Below are 16842 nucleotides of genomic sequence, written 5' to 3' on the forward strand. Positions count from 1 at the left end.
ACTGAGAGCCCACAGCTGTGTCCTAGCTCACGTGGCTCTACGTAGGGGAGCTTTAGCAGGCTCTGGATGCGTAAGGAAAGCTGCACCCCTTGCCTGTATCTGTGGGTGTCTTTCTGTCATTGTCCTGCTCACAACAGTCAGGAAAATGCTAACACTATAATGAAAAAGAAGTGTAGGCAAAACAGGTACATTAGTAGGACTTGTAAAATATACAAATAAAGGCAAGATGTCACTATAATCTACATACAGGGCTCTCCCTCCTTCACTGAATAACTGAAAATTGAGACGTTTAAAAAGAATTACCAAGAGTCTCTTAAAAAGTACAAATTAACTACGACCCTGAAAGCAGTCTCAAAATCATATTAGGCACTGAACAAATTCTTTTAAACACAGCATTTCTGGTTAATAGGAATAATGAAGGCAGCTTTATGGAAAGCTCTTTCTCAGCAGAAGACACTTTTGGAAGAGCAGCTTTTGATATTTAAAAAGTTCAACACTTCTGTGCCATTTCCCAGGGCCCTGCTGTATCCGTTTATCAATTACTGGTGGACTTAAACCAAAGAAAAAGGATAGAAGGTGGAGGATAACGACATCCTACAGATACGTGCACAGATGGCACAAGAGGTGAAGGGACTTATTTGAAAACTCAAGCATCTGATTGCAATAAGTTGCTGGAAATTCAGTCTGGACCTTAACTATAAGGCCGCAAATATAGATACAGATCTGAGAGTTATCCACAGAGTTGACAGTAGAAAGGATGAATGTACCTATGAAGAGTGTCCTTTAAAAACTCCATGACGATAGGAATTTGTATCTTAACAAATCCAGGCCTGTCTATACTATGTATTTCTATCCATGTGTGTGATGTGTGTACCCAAACACAGGTTTTTATTGATTTTTAAATAAATGGGATATTCAGATTGTTCTGTAACTTGTGCTTTTGCATAACACTACATATTGATCTTCTTTACACAATTTTTAAAAAAGATTTTATGTATTTATTTGACAGAGAGAAATCACAAGTAGGCAGAGAGGCAGGCAGAGGGGGAGGAGGAAGCAGGCTCCCTGCTGAGCAGAGAGCCCGATTCGGGGCTCGATCCCAGGACCCTGGGATCATGACCTGAGCCAAAGGCAGAGGCTTAACCCACTGAGCCACCCAGGCGCCCCTTCTTTACACAATTTTAAGACAGTAAAGCATTCCCCCACCCTTGTATGGCTGTGTCAGAATTTATTCAGTAGCTCTTCTACTGATGGACCTTAATGTTGTTTCTAACTCTAACTACTACAAAAGTGCTGCAATGACACCTTCATATATTACAATTGTTTTTACATAAATATTGAAAGGACAAAAACCGGGGCACCTGGGTGGCTAGGTCCATTACGTATCCAACTCTTGATTTCAGTCCAGGTCATGATCGCAGGGTCATGAGATCAAGCCCTGCACCTGGCTCTGCACCGGGCATGGAGCCTGCTTGGGATTCTCACCCTTGGCCTTGGGCCTGCCCCCACCCCCAACTCACGTGCGTGCTTTCACACATGCTCTCTTTAAAAAAGGAGAAGAGAAATCAAGGACAGAAATCTAAGATAGCCAAGATTTTAAATTATTCTTAAATAGAAAAGAATATACTAAGTCATTCTAAAAGTTGATTCATAAAATATATACCTATGTAAATAAAATGTAGTATAAAGAGCCCTGCCCAATAAAAGTACAAATTTTAAAATAATTCACTGTAATATAAAATCCAAGTTTGTTAGGATTTCAAAATTTTATTGTAAACATCATTCACTTTCAGTTTTAATAACCTGTAGGACAGATTTTAAACTTCCTTTAAAAAGACATCGAGTGTATCAATAAAACAAATTTCCTATATACACTGAATGAAATTAGTTTAAGTTGGGTGATCAATAGTGTTTATAAAAAACTGTTTTACTTATTGCTATTACTGTTGTTGACATACCTTAAACATACTTGAAATTTCAATTTGGTATCAAATTTGAACCACAGAGCTCCAGTAATATGCCCAAGGCAATATAGCTATGCCAATGAATGAAATCATGGCATGGCTTTCTAGGTCATAAAGATAACAATTACTTGACAAATTACATTATTACTTAGGAGAAAGTATTCCATTCTATTCTTTCAACAAAAATCAAAGGAATTACTCTGTATAGCTATGCAATGATAGCAGCCCTCAAGGAAATTAATTACACAAATATAGCAAGATTCTGAATAGTTTCAGGTGAAGATGTGTGTGTGTGTGTGGGGGTCAGATCAATTAAAAAAATAATAATAAATCAGAACCAGTACCAGAGTCCTTGCCCACAGCAGAGTATAATGGTGGAGAGACAGTTAAACAGGGCAGACACCAGAGAGAGTTTCGGGACTCAAAGACCAATTCCAACATGCACAGGGAGCCTGGGCAAGCACCTTCAGCAAACTTGATACTAGTTTCCTCACCAAAGTGATGAGGTGCAAACGAAGGCAATTATGTTAACACCCACAATGGCACAGCGCCTGTCATACAGAAAGTGTGCATGGAATGACTATTATTATTAGTATCCAGGGTAGTACTATTTTAGCTTTACTGCACAAGCAAAATGATACGTACCTGGAAAAAAAAAAAAGGATAGTTTGGAACATGAAAGGTTAATCAACTTTATAAAAAGGCAACACTAAAATCCCAACAATGTAAGAAACTACAAAGAGAGAGGCTTCCACTAATAACAACATGTGACAAAAAAGAGGACACAGAGAAAGAAAGACAGAGGGGGAGGCAAAGGAAGAGATGAGGGGGTGGTGAGGTGAGGGGGAGAGAGATCGGTAAGAGGCCAACTCAGGATAAGGAGAGTTATAATCTGAGTGTTACTCTAAATCTTAAGTTTTTGCACATTACTTTATTTAATCTTCCTTTAAAAAATAATTCAGTCATTGGGGCGCCTGGGTGGTGCAGAGGGTTAAGCCTCTGCTTTCAGCTCAGATCATGATCTCAGGGTCCTGGGATCAAGCCCCGCATCATCGGGCTCTCTGCTCAGCAAGGAACCTGCTCCCCGCCCTGTCTCTGCCAACCACTCTGCCTACGTGTGATCTCTCTTTCTGTCAAATAAATAAAGAAAATATTAAAAAAAAGATCATTCAGTCGATAATGCTGACATGATGCAAATTTTAACAGAAAGACTAGAAAATATCCTTTATTTTTAACCAAGTATTATCACTAGACTGATGGGACGATCTTTCAAAAATGCTACATTCAGGGGCGCCTGGGTGGCTCAGTGGATTAAGCCGCTGCCTTCGGCTCAGGTCATGATCTCAGGGTCCTGGGATCGAGGCCCGCATCGGGCTCTCTGCTCAGCAGGGAGCCTGCTTCCTTCTCTCTCTCTCTCTCTCTGCCTGCCTCTCAGTGTACTTGTAATTTCTCTCTGTCAAATAAATAAAATCTTAAAAAAAAAAAATGCTACATTCAAACTTCTGATTAGGACAGAAAGACAGTACAAAGTCATTTGGGGATGGCTTGCGGTGGGTACTGACTGACCACTTTCAAATTAAGAGAAAAAATCCCAGGGGCTTCACCTTCATTCTCTCTTGTTATGTCCTGGACATTTCCATTTCCCTTCAAAGAGACAGCTCCCATTTTGCTGCTCTGAAGATTACTAAAGCCTCAAGAATAACAGGATAAAATTATCCTCTAAAGTCTGTATTTCATTTATGAAGTATTCATGCCATTAAACCTCTATATCCAGAGTGATCATATTATACTTATACCATTTTCTTCTGGGAAAGTCTAGCAAGCATGTGAGCACAAAATCAGGTTTCAGGAAATATAATCCCTCATAAGCATTTTCCTTTCTCTCCTTCATAGCAGGGTAGTTCAAAGATATTAGCTTGAAGCATCTAATTTTGAAAAGAAAACCATTTGTCATATCTTGTATTACAATTTTACTTGGCCAAGGCAATACAAAGAAAGCGTAACTTTTTAGAAGATGGAAACCAAGATTTTAAAGCACTTAGAGAAATACGAAACAATGGATATAAGCTACAATAATTTAACTTTAAAGCATGAAGTGTGTTATACAACAGATCTCCTAAAAGAGGTTCAAATAATAAAATGGTGCAGAAATGAGTGCAACTATACTGAATAAACCAATAATTAATCACCTCACCTGTACACACAAATCAACATACGCTCATCCTGGGGTTATAACCTCAACTTTGAAGTAATAGGAGAATATGAGCCTGGTTTGTTCCTGGCTTTTTGGTTTTTGTTTGTTTGACACAAAAATAAAATGTGATTGTGTTATATGAACTGGAAAAAAAAAAAAACGCTTTCAACTGTGAAAGGATGCATTATCCTTCAAAGATAAAACATACTACAGAAATTTAAAATATAGGGCTTCAAACTATTACAATTATCACTAATCGGTACAGCATAGTGTTACTAGTAAATTGGAAAATTCATCGGTTACCAGTACTCCAGTACTTTTTTACCAGATATATTCCAATGGTTAATTCTCTCATGTGATGGAACTTCAAGGTAGGCTAATGCTCTTGGAAGCCAGACATAGGAGCGTAAAAAAGCTTTCCTCTATATCTTCCTAATTTGAAGACCTTGGAATTGCCAAGGTACTATAATGTCAGCGCATCTATTCTTAATGGCTTACATTTAAAAGCAAACGCTCCTCCAATGTTTCCGGCTTCTCCCAAGGTAAAAGTCTCTTGGTCCTTAAGGCAGTAACATGGGGGCTCTCAAGAGAGAATACCAGACTGAATTACCTTTCCTGCTTCACTTCATTTCTCCTAGGAATTGTCCTCCTGGGGGTCTCCCTGCAGATAAAACTTTCTCTTTCCTAAATGACAGTTTCTTTGGGCAAAATAAAAAAACTTTTCAACTGCACAGGAGCAGCTTGGGAGGATAGGAGTTTCTGAATTACACAAACATCTGAGATTTCCAGAGGCTAGAATTCCTTGAGATCATTCCTGAGGGGGTTGAGAAGATCATAAAAAGCAGGAGGTGCTCAAAAAAGGCATAATGCGGGGAGCAGAGGCAGGCAGACGCTACAGGATGCCAAATAAGGAGACGCGGCTGAAAGCAGCCCCTAGAGCACCAGCTGAGCACACAGCTGAGCGGGACACCACAAGCTGCCTCCAGAGAAATCCGGTCAAGCAGTCCTCCCAAACTAAGCAGCCACTGCCAGCACTTGCTGCCCTGCTTCCTCAGGGACCAATCCCCATGTTATTCAGGAAAAGAATAACAGATCTCTGCTTGCAGATCTCTGATGGCCAGTGACTAAGTTTTGAGATAACCCTACAACATCAATGCAACACAGACATGCCTTTAGAACTTAAGGAAACTCACACTGTTACTTTGGAAAATTTTAGGACTCATGAGTTAAGAGAAGAGGAGAACCTGTTAGGGTTTTAAAGAACTGGAAACTGCTGCCTTGATCTGGGTTTCTCCAACATTTACCTTCCCGGCACTTGAAGGAACCTTTCTGTAATCCTGCCCTCGCTTGTGACAACCTCTGGAATGGCTCTGTAATAAGCACTTAGTCCGTGCCCATCACGGAGCTGACTGTGAAGAATACAAAGATGAAGGAACACAGACTCCAGCCCCCAGGGACCTGGGCTTGTAGGGAAAGGGAGAAGCAGGAAATGGAATAAGTATTATCCTGTTGAGGAAAGCTGAGGAGTGACCATCACTTTAAGGCAGAACGCTCCCTGTACTGCTTTTCTACCTTGAGGATCTGTCTTAGCAGCTCCAGCTGTCCGTCTACAGCTGTGTTAAGCAGCTCGTCCCTCATCGCAGCCACCCATGGTGGCTCTGGATGTAACCGGCACATACTCCGGAGACAGCCTCAAACGGACTGTTACCGGGGGAAGTGAGTGGGAGGCTGACTTAAAACAGGTGATAGGGATTAAGGTGTGCACTGGTTATGATGCACACAGGGTAACGTATGGAACTGTTGAATCACTGTATCACACACCCGAAAATAATATAGCACTGTATGTTAACTGGAATTTAAAAAAAATGCAAATTAAAAAAAAAAGTCAAAACAAAAGAAAACAGAACAAAACATAGTACCCAAGGGAGAAGACTGTGTAGGAAGAATGTGGACTTCGGAATCAAAGAGAACTGGTTTTGAATACTGGTTGCTCCACACAAACCATGGATATGCTGGTTAGTATTTTTCTAAGGATCCATTTCCTTATCTAGAAAAGAGGAATAGTGGTAAGTCCCACCTGACATAAGTATTTAGAAGAATAACTGAAACCAATACAAAAATATCAGAATGCCCGGAAAATTAGGAGACATAAAAAAATAAATGCTTGTTCTTAATTTACTTGGGTACGCCATTTTCTTGACGTCAGGGATGGAGGTCCAAATGACCAATTCCTGACTGCTTTCCCATACCAGCTTCTCTGCAGGGAAGGAAGTCCTGGGAGTGATCATGTATGCTCTTTTCTGCAGAAAGGAGCAGCAAACTTATCAAGTGTGATAGAAGACAGGTCCTCAAACTCTCTAGGTGTAAACCATATTACTTGGTAATAAGCTATGGCTAAAGGTTGACCTTTGGGAAGCCCATCACTGCTAAAGGAGCGCCAGCAAGCCTGGCTAGTGCCAGTTTTGGTTTAGGCACTCTTCACTCGGTGAATGGAAAGCACCGCTATTTGACTTGTGGTACTCCAATCTTAAGGTGGGAAGAAGCATTTTGGAGAATATTATGTCAAATATATTTGGAATTCTTGAAATATTTATAAAATCTTCACAGGTCCTGTTCAGAAGAGATTCTGAAACCAAAGAATTCAAGATGCCAGTCCTTATAGTATTTTGTAGCGGCATAAAGCTGGAGCTTATCTGGGTCCATCTCAGAACCTCCTGTTTCAGGTGGGGCTTTGATCAGTATATTTGTGGAAAGTCTAGTCTAGAGATGAATTTAAACTATCTTAAGATGGAAGACTCTAGCCCGAAGGTCTCTTCTCTTCTGTTTTGTTTGGTATCCAAAAAGGAAGACCCTTCAATTTTCTTATTTTTGTTTTCTTTTTTTCTCTTCACTTACTCTGCCTTTGAGCTATAATTGTTACCAACAGTCTTCTTTTCAAAATGTGGAGTGAAAAACAACAACAACAACAACAACAACAACACCACAAAGAATGACTAAGTAGATGAGCTGACTAAAATGACCAGAGAGTCAAGAAACATGGCCTCCACTCGCCTGTGCCCTCAGGAGTAGCAGCGATGACTTCGTCCTATCTCCCTCACCATTGTTTGGGAACTGTGCATCTTTCTGTTGAAAGCTCAAGGGTTCCTCTCAGAAAGACATCCTTAACCATTCCCACCTGCTCCACTGGACAATCCTCCAAACAAAGTCCACTTTATTTCCATAGAATTATATTCATTTCCTTCAAAGCAGTTACCCAGTTTGTAATGGTATGTTCGTGCTTAGCTATGGACGCCTGTCTCCCCCGCTTTAGAGAAGTGCCACTGGCTGTAGCTATGTCTGACTTTAGTCATCATTTCAACCCCAGGACCTGTGCAGCACGTAGCAGAGCTCAAAATGATTTAATAAAATGACACCATCTACTTTATCCTAACAAGTCCTCAAAGGATGATGAGAGGAGCTACAGTACATGGATGACCAAGTTTTCTTGACAAGTCTATTTTACTATGCTAAATACAGGAGGGGAACCGGGTCAGATGAGGGACTGTGCTTCTCTATTCTCCCACACAGGATGACTGCACAAGTTCCATGTGCAATAGCTCCAGATCAGACTGTCAGGGATACAAACACATGCAACATTTTTCATATTTATAGATGAATCATTTTTATGGATAATGCAACCAACTCTACGGAAGGGGTGGGGGTATATTGTTAAATAAAAGCAATCAGCTGAATTTGAAAGCCACTTCTGTCTTTTAAAATCTGACATCGCTTTTAACTAATATCTGTGGTTTTAGCATATTTATAGTGGTTAATATTCTAAAGCAAGTGGGTATCTTCATATGAGAACTGTCACAGCTGATAAACGCAAGGATACATTTAATTTTAAGGTTTATTTATTTGACAGAGAGAGGGAACACAAGCAGGGGGAGCGGGAGAGGGAGAAGCAGGCCCCCGCGTCATATGGGGCTCAATCCCAGCACCCCGGGATCACGACCCAAGCCGAAGGCAGACGCTTAACTGAGCGAGGAGTCCCAAGGATACGCTTTAATTGTTTACCTGAGACTACTATTCATTGCTTACCCAATCTGTCTCAGCAAACAGTGAAAAAGTAGAGCTTTCTTTAGGCAAAATTTGTTAATGAGTAACAGGTGGTTCTTAAATTATTCATTAGGCATCTATTTTTGAGCACGTACATTTTTCCTTACGCTTTGCAGTGACTGAATAAAACTATTTCGTGGTTTTTTATTTTTTCAGTTGTTTGGGTACTTTTTTTTTTTTTTTTAAATCCTACCATCATTCATTGTACCTTTGCCTGGCCGGCTTAAGTAGAGAACACTCCGCAATAATTAAATGCTACATGACTGCTTCAGGAGCAGCCACAATTTTCCCTAGGAGGTAGATCTCTGGTCTTTTTATTCACTAAAGTCTTTTCTGGCAAAAAAAAAAAAAAAAAAGAAAAGAAAAAAGAAAAAAAAGGAGGCAAAGACTACTTGTACATATTATAAAACTAAATATTAACTTCAGATGAGAAAGGTGGTGTACTTCTAATTTCCCTTTTAATACCTCAGAAACATTAAGTTAACCAAATATGTCTGGTATGTTTATAATGTCAGAAGAGTCATCATATAATTTTTTTAAAGATTTCATTTATTAATTTGACAGAGAGAGATCACAAGCAGGCAGAGAGGCAGGCACTCGATCCCAAGACCCTGAGATTAGGACCTGAGCTGAAGGCAGATACTTAATTGACTAAGCCACCCAGGCACCCCCAGAATCACCATATTTAACTGCGGATTTGTATTCCAGTTCAAACCCTGTAAGAAACATTTGTCATGTTTTTCAATGGAAGCATACAGAAGTTGTGACGAAGCCAGACTTGGCATCCTAACATTTCTTGTAATAAAGGGAATAATTTGGAGCGCCTGGTTGTTTCAGTGGGTTAAGCCTCTGCCTTCAGCTCAGGTCGTGATCTCAGGATCCTGGGATCCAGCCCTGCATCAGGCTCTCTGCTCAGTGGGGAGCCTGCTTCCCTCCTTACCCTTTCTCTCTGCCTGTTTCTCTGCCTACTTGTGATCTCTCTCTGTCAAATAAATAAATAAAAATCTTTAAAAAAAAAATAAAGGGAATAATTTGTTTTTAGAAGACAAAATATTATCTGGGTCCTTTGATCTCCCAAATCCTGTATTTACAAAATAGAGCTTAGCTGCTTGGTTAGATATCTAATTATTTTGGAATTACAACTTCTTTTCCTTAATTACCTATATGTATATATTTTTTAGTTGTCACTTGTTAATACTTACATATGCGAAACAAGTAAGCAATGTGGGTGGAAAATTTTTAAGTGAAAACAAGCACAGTTGTGTATTTGGTTAAATAAAAACATTCTACCTTTGTTAGAAAGATATTTTCGAAAAATACTTTCATACTTAAAAAAATTAGAATATTATAATAACTTTAAGGAATGTTAAAATACCAGCTTAAATTTAAGGGGTGCTTTCCCCCAAGAAACTGCATGTGATTTACAGAGGAAATTTTAACATACACTGTCTAGTCACTGTACAAATGTTCCAGATATAAAAGATGAGATGTCACTGTTAGATTATTTGCAATTTAAGAAGGAAGTTGTGGGACACAGAAAGTGATCTGTACAATGTCACTTAGCAGATTGTATTTAACTGTGTGGTGGGTGGAAATTAGGATGCAACTGGCTCCCAGCTGCTCATTAAGTCCAGACCCATGTTTAACTTTCTTATGCATGAACACTAGAAAACTTGTTAGCGTTTAGCTACAGTTTCATAGGGGTATCTAGTTCTTGTTAATCAGTATGTTCCCTGTAGATGACTTAATCTCAGTGGTATTCAACTAATAGATTCTAGAGAATACTGTTGCCCGTTAATCCTGGTCAAATGTGTCATCCACAGAGGTCACAGAGCCACTGAGAATGCAATGCTGGACAAGAGCCAACTTCTGCCTTCAAGGAGCTCACAGCTTTGGAAGGGGGGCAAAGAGAGGAAACAACAACACACAGAGCTTGGGGAGGGGGTTGCAAAGTACGCGCGGTGCAGAGGAAGCCTGCTGGGGAATGTGAGGGCAGGGGCTCGAAAAGACTTCAGAGAGGAGAGCACCCTAAATTTACCCTAGGGGAGACAGCCAGGGGCAAAAGACAGGCAGGCAGACCATGCACAGGGACAGAGACTGGTTCTCCCCACAAACAGTACCTCTTCCTTTTCAGGGCATTTAAATATGTGTATGGGCAGAGGCTACGGGAGCTAAATTACCTAAGATGCAGGGACAGTTCCACTGGTGAAAACTGCTCCCAGAAAAATGCAATATCCCTCCTTTTTTTTTTTTTAATTTTTTATTTTTGATAAACATATATTTTTATCCCCAGGGGTACAGGTCTGTGAATCACCAGGTTTACACACTTCACAGCACTCACCAAATCACATACCCTCCCCAATGTCCATAATCCCACCCCCTTCTCCCAAACCCCCTCCCCCCGGCAACCCTCAGTTTGTTTTGTGAGATTAAGAGTCACTTATGGTTTGTCTCCCTCCCAATCCCATCTTGTTTCATTTATTCTTCTTCTACCCACTTAAGCCTCCATGTTGTATCACCACTTCCTCATATCAGGGAGAACATATGATAGTTGTCTTTCTCTGCTTGACTTATTTCGCTAAGCATGATACGCTCTAGTTCCATCCACGTTGTTGCAAATGGCAAGATTTCATTTCTTTTGATGGCTGCATAGTATTCCATTGTGTATATATACCACATCTTCTTGATCCATTCATCTGTTGATGGACATCTAGGTTCTTTCCATAGTTTGGCTATTGTGGACATTGCTGCTATAAACATTCGGGTGCATGTGCCCCTTTGGATCACTACATTTGTATCTTTAGGGTAAATACCCAATAGTGCAATTGCTGGGTCATAGGGCAGTTCTATTTTCAACATTTTGAGGAACCTCCATGCTGTTTTCCAGAGTGGCTGCACCAGCTTGCATTCCCACCAACAGTGTAGGAGGGTTTCCCTTTCTCCGCATCCTCGCCAGCATCTGTCATTTCCTGACTTGTTGATTTTAGCCATTCTGACTGGTGTGAGGTGATATCTCATTGTGGTTTTGATTTGTATTTCCCTGATGCCGAGTGATATGGAGCACTTTTTCATGTGTCTGTTGGCCATCTGGATGTCTTCTTTGCAGAAATGTCTGTTCATGTCCTCTGCCCATTTCTTGATTGGATTATTTGTTCTTTGGGTGTTGAGTTTGCTAAGTTCTTTATAGATTCTGGACACTAGTCCTTTATCTGATATGTCGTTTGCAAATATCTTCTCCCATTCTGTCAGTTGTCTTTTGATTTTGTTAATTGTTTCCTTTGCTGTGCAAAAGCTTTTGATCTTGATGAAATCCCAGTAGTTCATTTTTTCCCTTGCTTCCCTTGCCTTTTGCGTTGTTCCTAGGAAGATGTTGCTGTGGCAGAGGTCGAAGAGGTTGCTGCCCGTATCCCTCCTGCTTCAAAGTAAGGTGGCTGGCCAAATGCAAGGGAGGGCGGGGTGGAGAAGTGGAAGCCAGGCAAACGCAGAGCCAGGCAAAGGGAAGTCACCCAAACACACTGAGGGCAATGACATAAATCTGGTTTGTTTTAGAAACTGGACTACAGGGGAGGCAAGAAGGGAGGCAGGGAAACTAAGTAAAGGCTCATGAAATAAAGTTATCAAAGGCTGAACCAAGCTGCTGACCACGAAGGTGTAGGAAGGGAAATCATTGTGTTGGGCACCGAGGAGGCACAAACAACAGGGTTTAGACATAGGACAGGAAAGAGGAGGCAACGTTGACTCCCAAATTTCTGACTTGGGCACCTGTGTAGACGGAGGTACCACACACAGCAACAGTACACAAGAGGAGCATTCAAGGTAAAAAAATAAGTGTTCCTATTTTGAATGCATTCAATTTCAGAGTCAGATACCCAAGTGAAGATATCCAGGCAGAAGGATATGCTAATCCAGTATCAATCTGGAAAAAAGGGATTCTGTCCATTGTAGAATTACTTTCAGTAACAGCCTTCTGAACCTAAAAGCTCTTTTTCTTTGTGTTCTATCCCCAGGGTTGGCCCACTGTAGAAGTTTCTTTCAGAAGAAATAATGCCACATACAACATGAATTACTCACATTGTATCTGTCTCCTCTCTCATAAAAGAGAATGATTATATTCTACTGTGAAATCCTTGCTCATCCACACCATATGGATAAATATTTCTAGATCAGATCAATTATCCTCCTGGTAATATATCTTAATTTACGTAAGTAGTGCTATGAAAACTGAATAATTGTGATCAATTTCTAAGAAGGTGGTGTTTGCGTATTACATCTTTGCACTGACTTTAAGAAAAGAATAATTATAAACTGGATGTACACTTTTGGTCCAAGCCATCGCAAGCTACATGATGGCAAGAAAACAAAGCAAACAACAGAAAGGAGCTAAGGAAAGGAATTAGCCTCTTTGTGAACAGAAAGAGCAACCCCATGGAGTCAAAGCAACAAAGCCAAGCTCAGCTTGAAGTAAACAAGCTTTCTCTTTTTAAAGATCCCACCAACGGAGGGGAAATAACAAAGGTCACTGGCTAGGTTGGGGACCTTCTCTGAAAAATGAAGCTATGAAACATTCACAGATATGCCTAAGAAAATATTAATGATGAAATTTTAATGTAATCACCAATCTGTCTGATTATGGGAGAAACAGGTCCATCTGTCAGTAAGTCTCATCACAAAAGTGACTAATTGCATTAAGTCCACAAACCTGTTCTGAGCCTTCCAGAAATAGTTCTGCAATTTTAATGAGTTTGCCACAGAAATCGAGTCACTTAGTCTCAGCCGTTTATAATTCTAGTCCCACCATAAGTAGGATGTGGGCCTAAGCAAGGAGCTCACAGAAATACTGAAATTCACCAGAATCTATGACATAAAGGCATTTGGAGGGGAACTTAAAAAATGTACAATTGTTTTGGTCCTATTTCTCACAAGCCTAATTTACTAAACAAGTCTCTCTCCTAGAAGTTAGCTCGGCAGCCTTCACCTGGAATCCAGTATTGCAGAGAAAACAGGAGAACAAAGTGATCCGAAACACTGGCCCCTATCTAAAATAAGGAACTGGATGCAAATGTTTTGAATTTTTCAAGGGAATCTACGGGAAAGTTGTCTGATGTTGATGTGAATATTGACCTACAGTTACTGATTTTGACAAAGACATAAGATGCCACTTTATGAACACAGTTTTTAAATATGGAAGAAGAAAGGTTAAGCTGTTTTATCCCTAAAATTGTATTTGTAATTCCTACATTCACTTTCTTCCTAGACATTTACCTTATTTATTTTATCTTATTTTTTTTTTTAAGATTTTATTTATTTATTTGACAGAGATTACAAGTAGGCAGAGAGGCAGGCAGAGAGAGAGAGGGAAGCAGGCTCCCTGCCCCCTTTACCTCATTTAAATATGAAGTAATACAGGGTATGAAAATAAGAAAAATGCAGAAGACTTTGCCTCTACCATTCTGGCAGAGCTATGTCAAATTTGTGGGTGTTTTCACATGCAAATATTAAAATTTTTGAAGAGTCTTATGAGAATTTGCCAAGTTCTGTATGATCCAAATGTTGCCATCTGCCAGCAAAGCTATATGATGGTAAAAAGAGGAAAATTAAACATAAGAACACAGTCAGAATTTCAAAAACTTGCTCCAGGTAAAATCTTGCTGTTTTATAAAAGCCAAAAGATATCACATCTTTGCCAAACAAATCCATCTTGCATTTTATATAATGAGGAAATCAGAGCCAAGATAACAAAAGTGTTACTTGTCTAAAAATTGACTAATACTTCACTTTTATTTCTTTTGCCAAATTACCATCACTGTGGTTTCTTTTGGTGGTCTTTTGTCAAAGAAGCCTTTCCAAGAACAAAAGAAACTTAAAAATTGGCTTCTCTCCCAAACTTTTAAAACCCTATTTAAAATGTTAATGTCATTATCCTTGCTGCAATATTTCTGAAGCCTATAGTTTTAATTTGGAAGATGTTAAAGTGTAAAAAAAAATAAAGCCCACCAACCCCCCCCCCCAAGTTTACAGAAGACTTACTCTTTCCTTAAAACAAAACAAAATTTAAGAAAAAACACTGTCCTATCTTCTAGGTAATAGGGTTCCTACACTTAAAGATTTCTTCAAGTTGTATAGAGTCAGAACAACTATGATGAATAATAAGTCTCATTCTGCCAAAGTCGCCTGGTAATTGACAATACTATAGATATATTCATGTGTCCCCTTTCTTCTAAACAGGAAGGCTTAAAAATTATGTTTTAAAAAATTATATAAATTTTAAAATTATCAACTTATTATTAATAAATTAGGAATAAAAAGTGTTAAAATAGAAAGTCACTGTCATGATACATTAATAAGGGTGCCTTGATAGGGGAAGAAAACATCACTTCTGTGCCTGGAGCAGAAATTTCCTTTTCTTTTTTTCTTTCTTTCTCTCTTTTTTTTTTTTAAGATTTTATTTATGTATTTGAGAGAGAGAGAGAGAGAGAGCATGAAAGGGGAGAAGGCTGGAGGGAGAAGCATACTCCCTGAGGAGCTGGGAGCCTGATGCGGGACTAGCCCTGGGACTCTGGGATTATGACCTGAGCTGAAGGCAGTTGCTTAGCCAACTGAGCTACCCAGGTACCTAAGGAGCAGAAATTGCCTAAGGCAAATTGTCCAACCTTTAGCTAGATAGGATAGTACAGAGAAGACTCAAAATCAGAAGCAAAAGAGAACTTACAACTGAAGCCACATAAATAAAACCATGTAAGAGACTGTTCTGAACAATTAATGCCAACAAATGCAATAACCTAGAATAAATGGATAACTTCTTAGAAACATACAAGACGGATGAAGAAATTTTTAAAAAATCTATCACACCTATAACTAGCAAGGAGATTGTCTGAGTAATCAAAAAGCTATCAACAAAGAGCCCAAGATCAGATGGCTTCACTGGTAAATTAAATCACAATTTTTAGAAAGAACTAAGTACTAATCACTTCTTAAACTCTTCCAATAAACTGAAGAGAACACTTTCCTTTCTTTTTTGGGGGGGGAGTGATGCAAGTGAGCAGGAGGTCGGACGGGTAGAAGGGAACGGACAGAAGCTTAAGCAGACTTTCGCCCATTGTGGGGGTCCATTTAACGACCCTGAGACCTGAGTGGAAATCAAGACTCAGACGCTTACCCAACTGAGCCACTCAGGCGCCCCTGAAGAGAACACTTTCAAATTCATTTTAAAAGAACAGCATTCATTGGATGCCAAAACCAGACAAAAACATATGAAGAAAAATTACAGACCAATATACTTGGCATATATAGAAACAAAAGTCCTTTACAAAATACCAGCAAAACAAAACCATTAAAAGGATCATACACCATGACTAAGTGAGTTTATTCCTGGGATGCAAAAATGGTTCAACATATGAAAATCAATGGGATACACCATAGTAACAGAATAAAGAATAAAAAATGACATGATCACCACAATAGAGAAAGTATTTGATAAAATTCAACATCCCTCATGATAAAAATCTCTGAGAAAATGAGGTATAAAAGGAATTTAACTCAATAAAATATTGGTCATATATGACAAGCCTACAGCTAACATCATCCTTGATGGTGAAAAGTAGAAAACTCTTCTTCTAAGATCTGAAATTAGGCAAGGATGCCCACTCTTAACACTTTATTCAGTATAGTACTGGAAATCCCAGCCAGCACAATTATGAAAAAATAACTTAAAAAGCATACAAATTAGAATGGGAGAAGTAAAATGATCTGTTTGCAGATATTATTCTGTATGTAGGAAACACTAAAGATTCCACAAAAAACTGTTAAAACTGCATAATAAATTTAATAAATTTGCAGGACACAAAATGAATATACAAAAATCAATTGCATTCCTATACACTAACAATGAATTATCCACAGAGGAAATTAGGGGAAAAAAATCCCATTTATAATAGCATCAAAAAAATATTAATTTAGGAATAAACTTAACCAAGGTGGTAAAGACTAACAGAATTAAAATTACATGAAATTGATGAAAAAACTTAAGAAGCATTTAAGAATAAGTAAACAGAAAGATAACCCAGGTACATGGATTGGAAAATTTATTATTGTTCAATTATTCCTACTATCTAAAACAATCTACAAATTCAAAGTAATCCCTATCAAAATTCCAGCAATTACAAAAATTTAAAAAATCCTAAAAAACAAATGAAATCCCTAGAGACCCTAACAGCCAAAGCAATTTTGAGAAAGAAAGTATCACACTTCCTGATTTCAAAATATACTACATGAAGCTATAGCAATTAAAACAGTATGATACTGGTTAGAAATAGACATACACACCAGTGAGACAGAACAGAGGGCCTTGAAATACACACACATCTACAGGATATTCACATGCAAAAGAATGACCCTGGACCCTTATCTTAACACCATGCTCAAAAATCAACTCAAAATAATTATTTAAATGTTAAATCTGAATCTATAGTTTCATAGAAGAAAAGATAAGGGTAAAGTTTCAGGACATTGATCTAGGTAATGATTTCTTGGATGTGATGCTAAAACCACAAGCCACAAAGCAAAAACAGCATAGTGGGACTACATCAA

General features: G+C 38.9%; 1 protein-coding gene across 21 annotated transcripts in view; it reads right to left on the minus strand.

Moving 5' to 3' along the window:
* CADPS2 (calcium dependent secretion activator 2) overlaps positions 1 to 16842 on the minus strand; it is a 525179-nt gene that overhangs the window by 261467 nt on the left and 246870 nt on the right. The window lies entirely within an intron of this gene.

This window comes from Mustela putorius, unplaced genomic scaffold, assembly GCF_011764305.1.
Source record: "Mustela putorius furo isolate JIRA1106 unplaced genomic scaffold, ASM1176430v1.1 tig00003845_pilon_pilon_pilon, whole genome shotgun sequence".
NCBI lineage: Eukaryota > Metazoa > Chordata > Mammalia > Carnivora > Mustelidae > Mustela > Mustela putorius.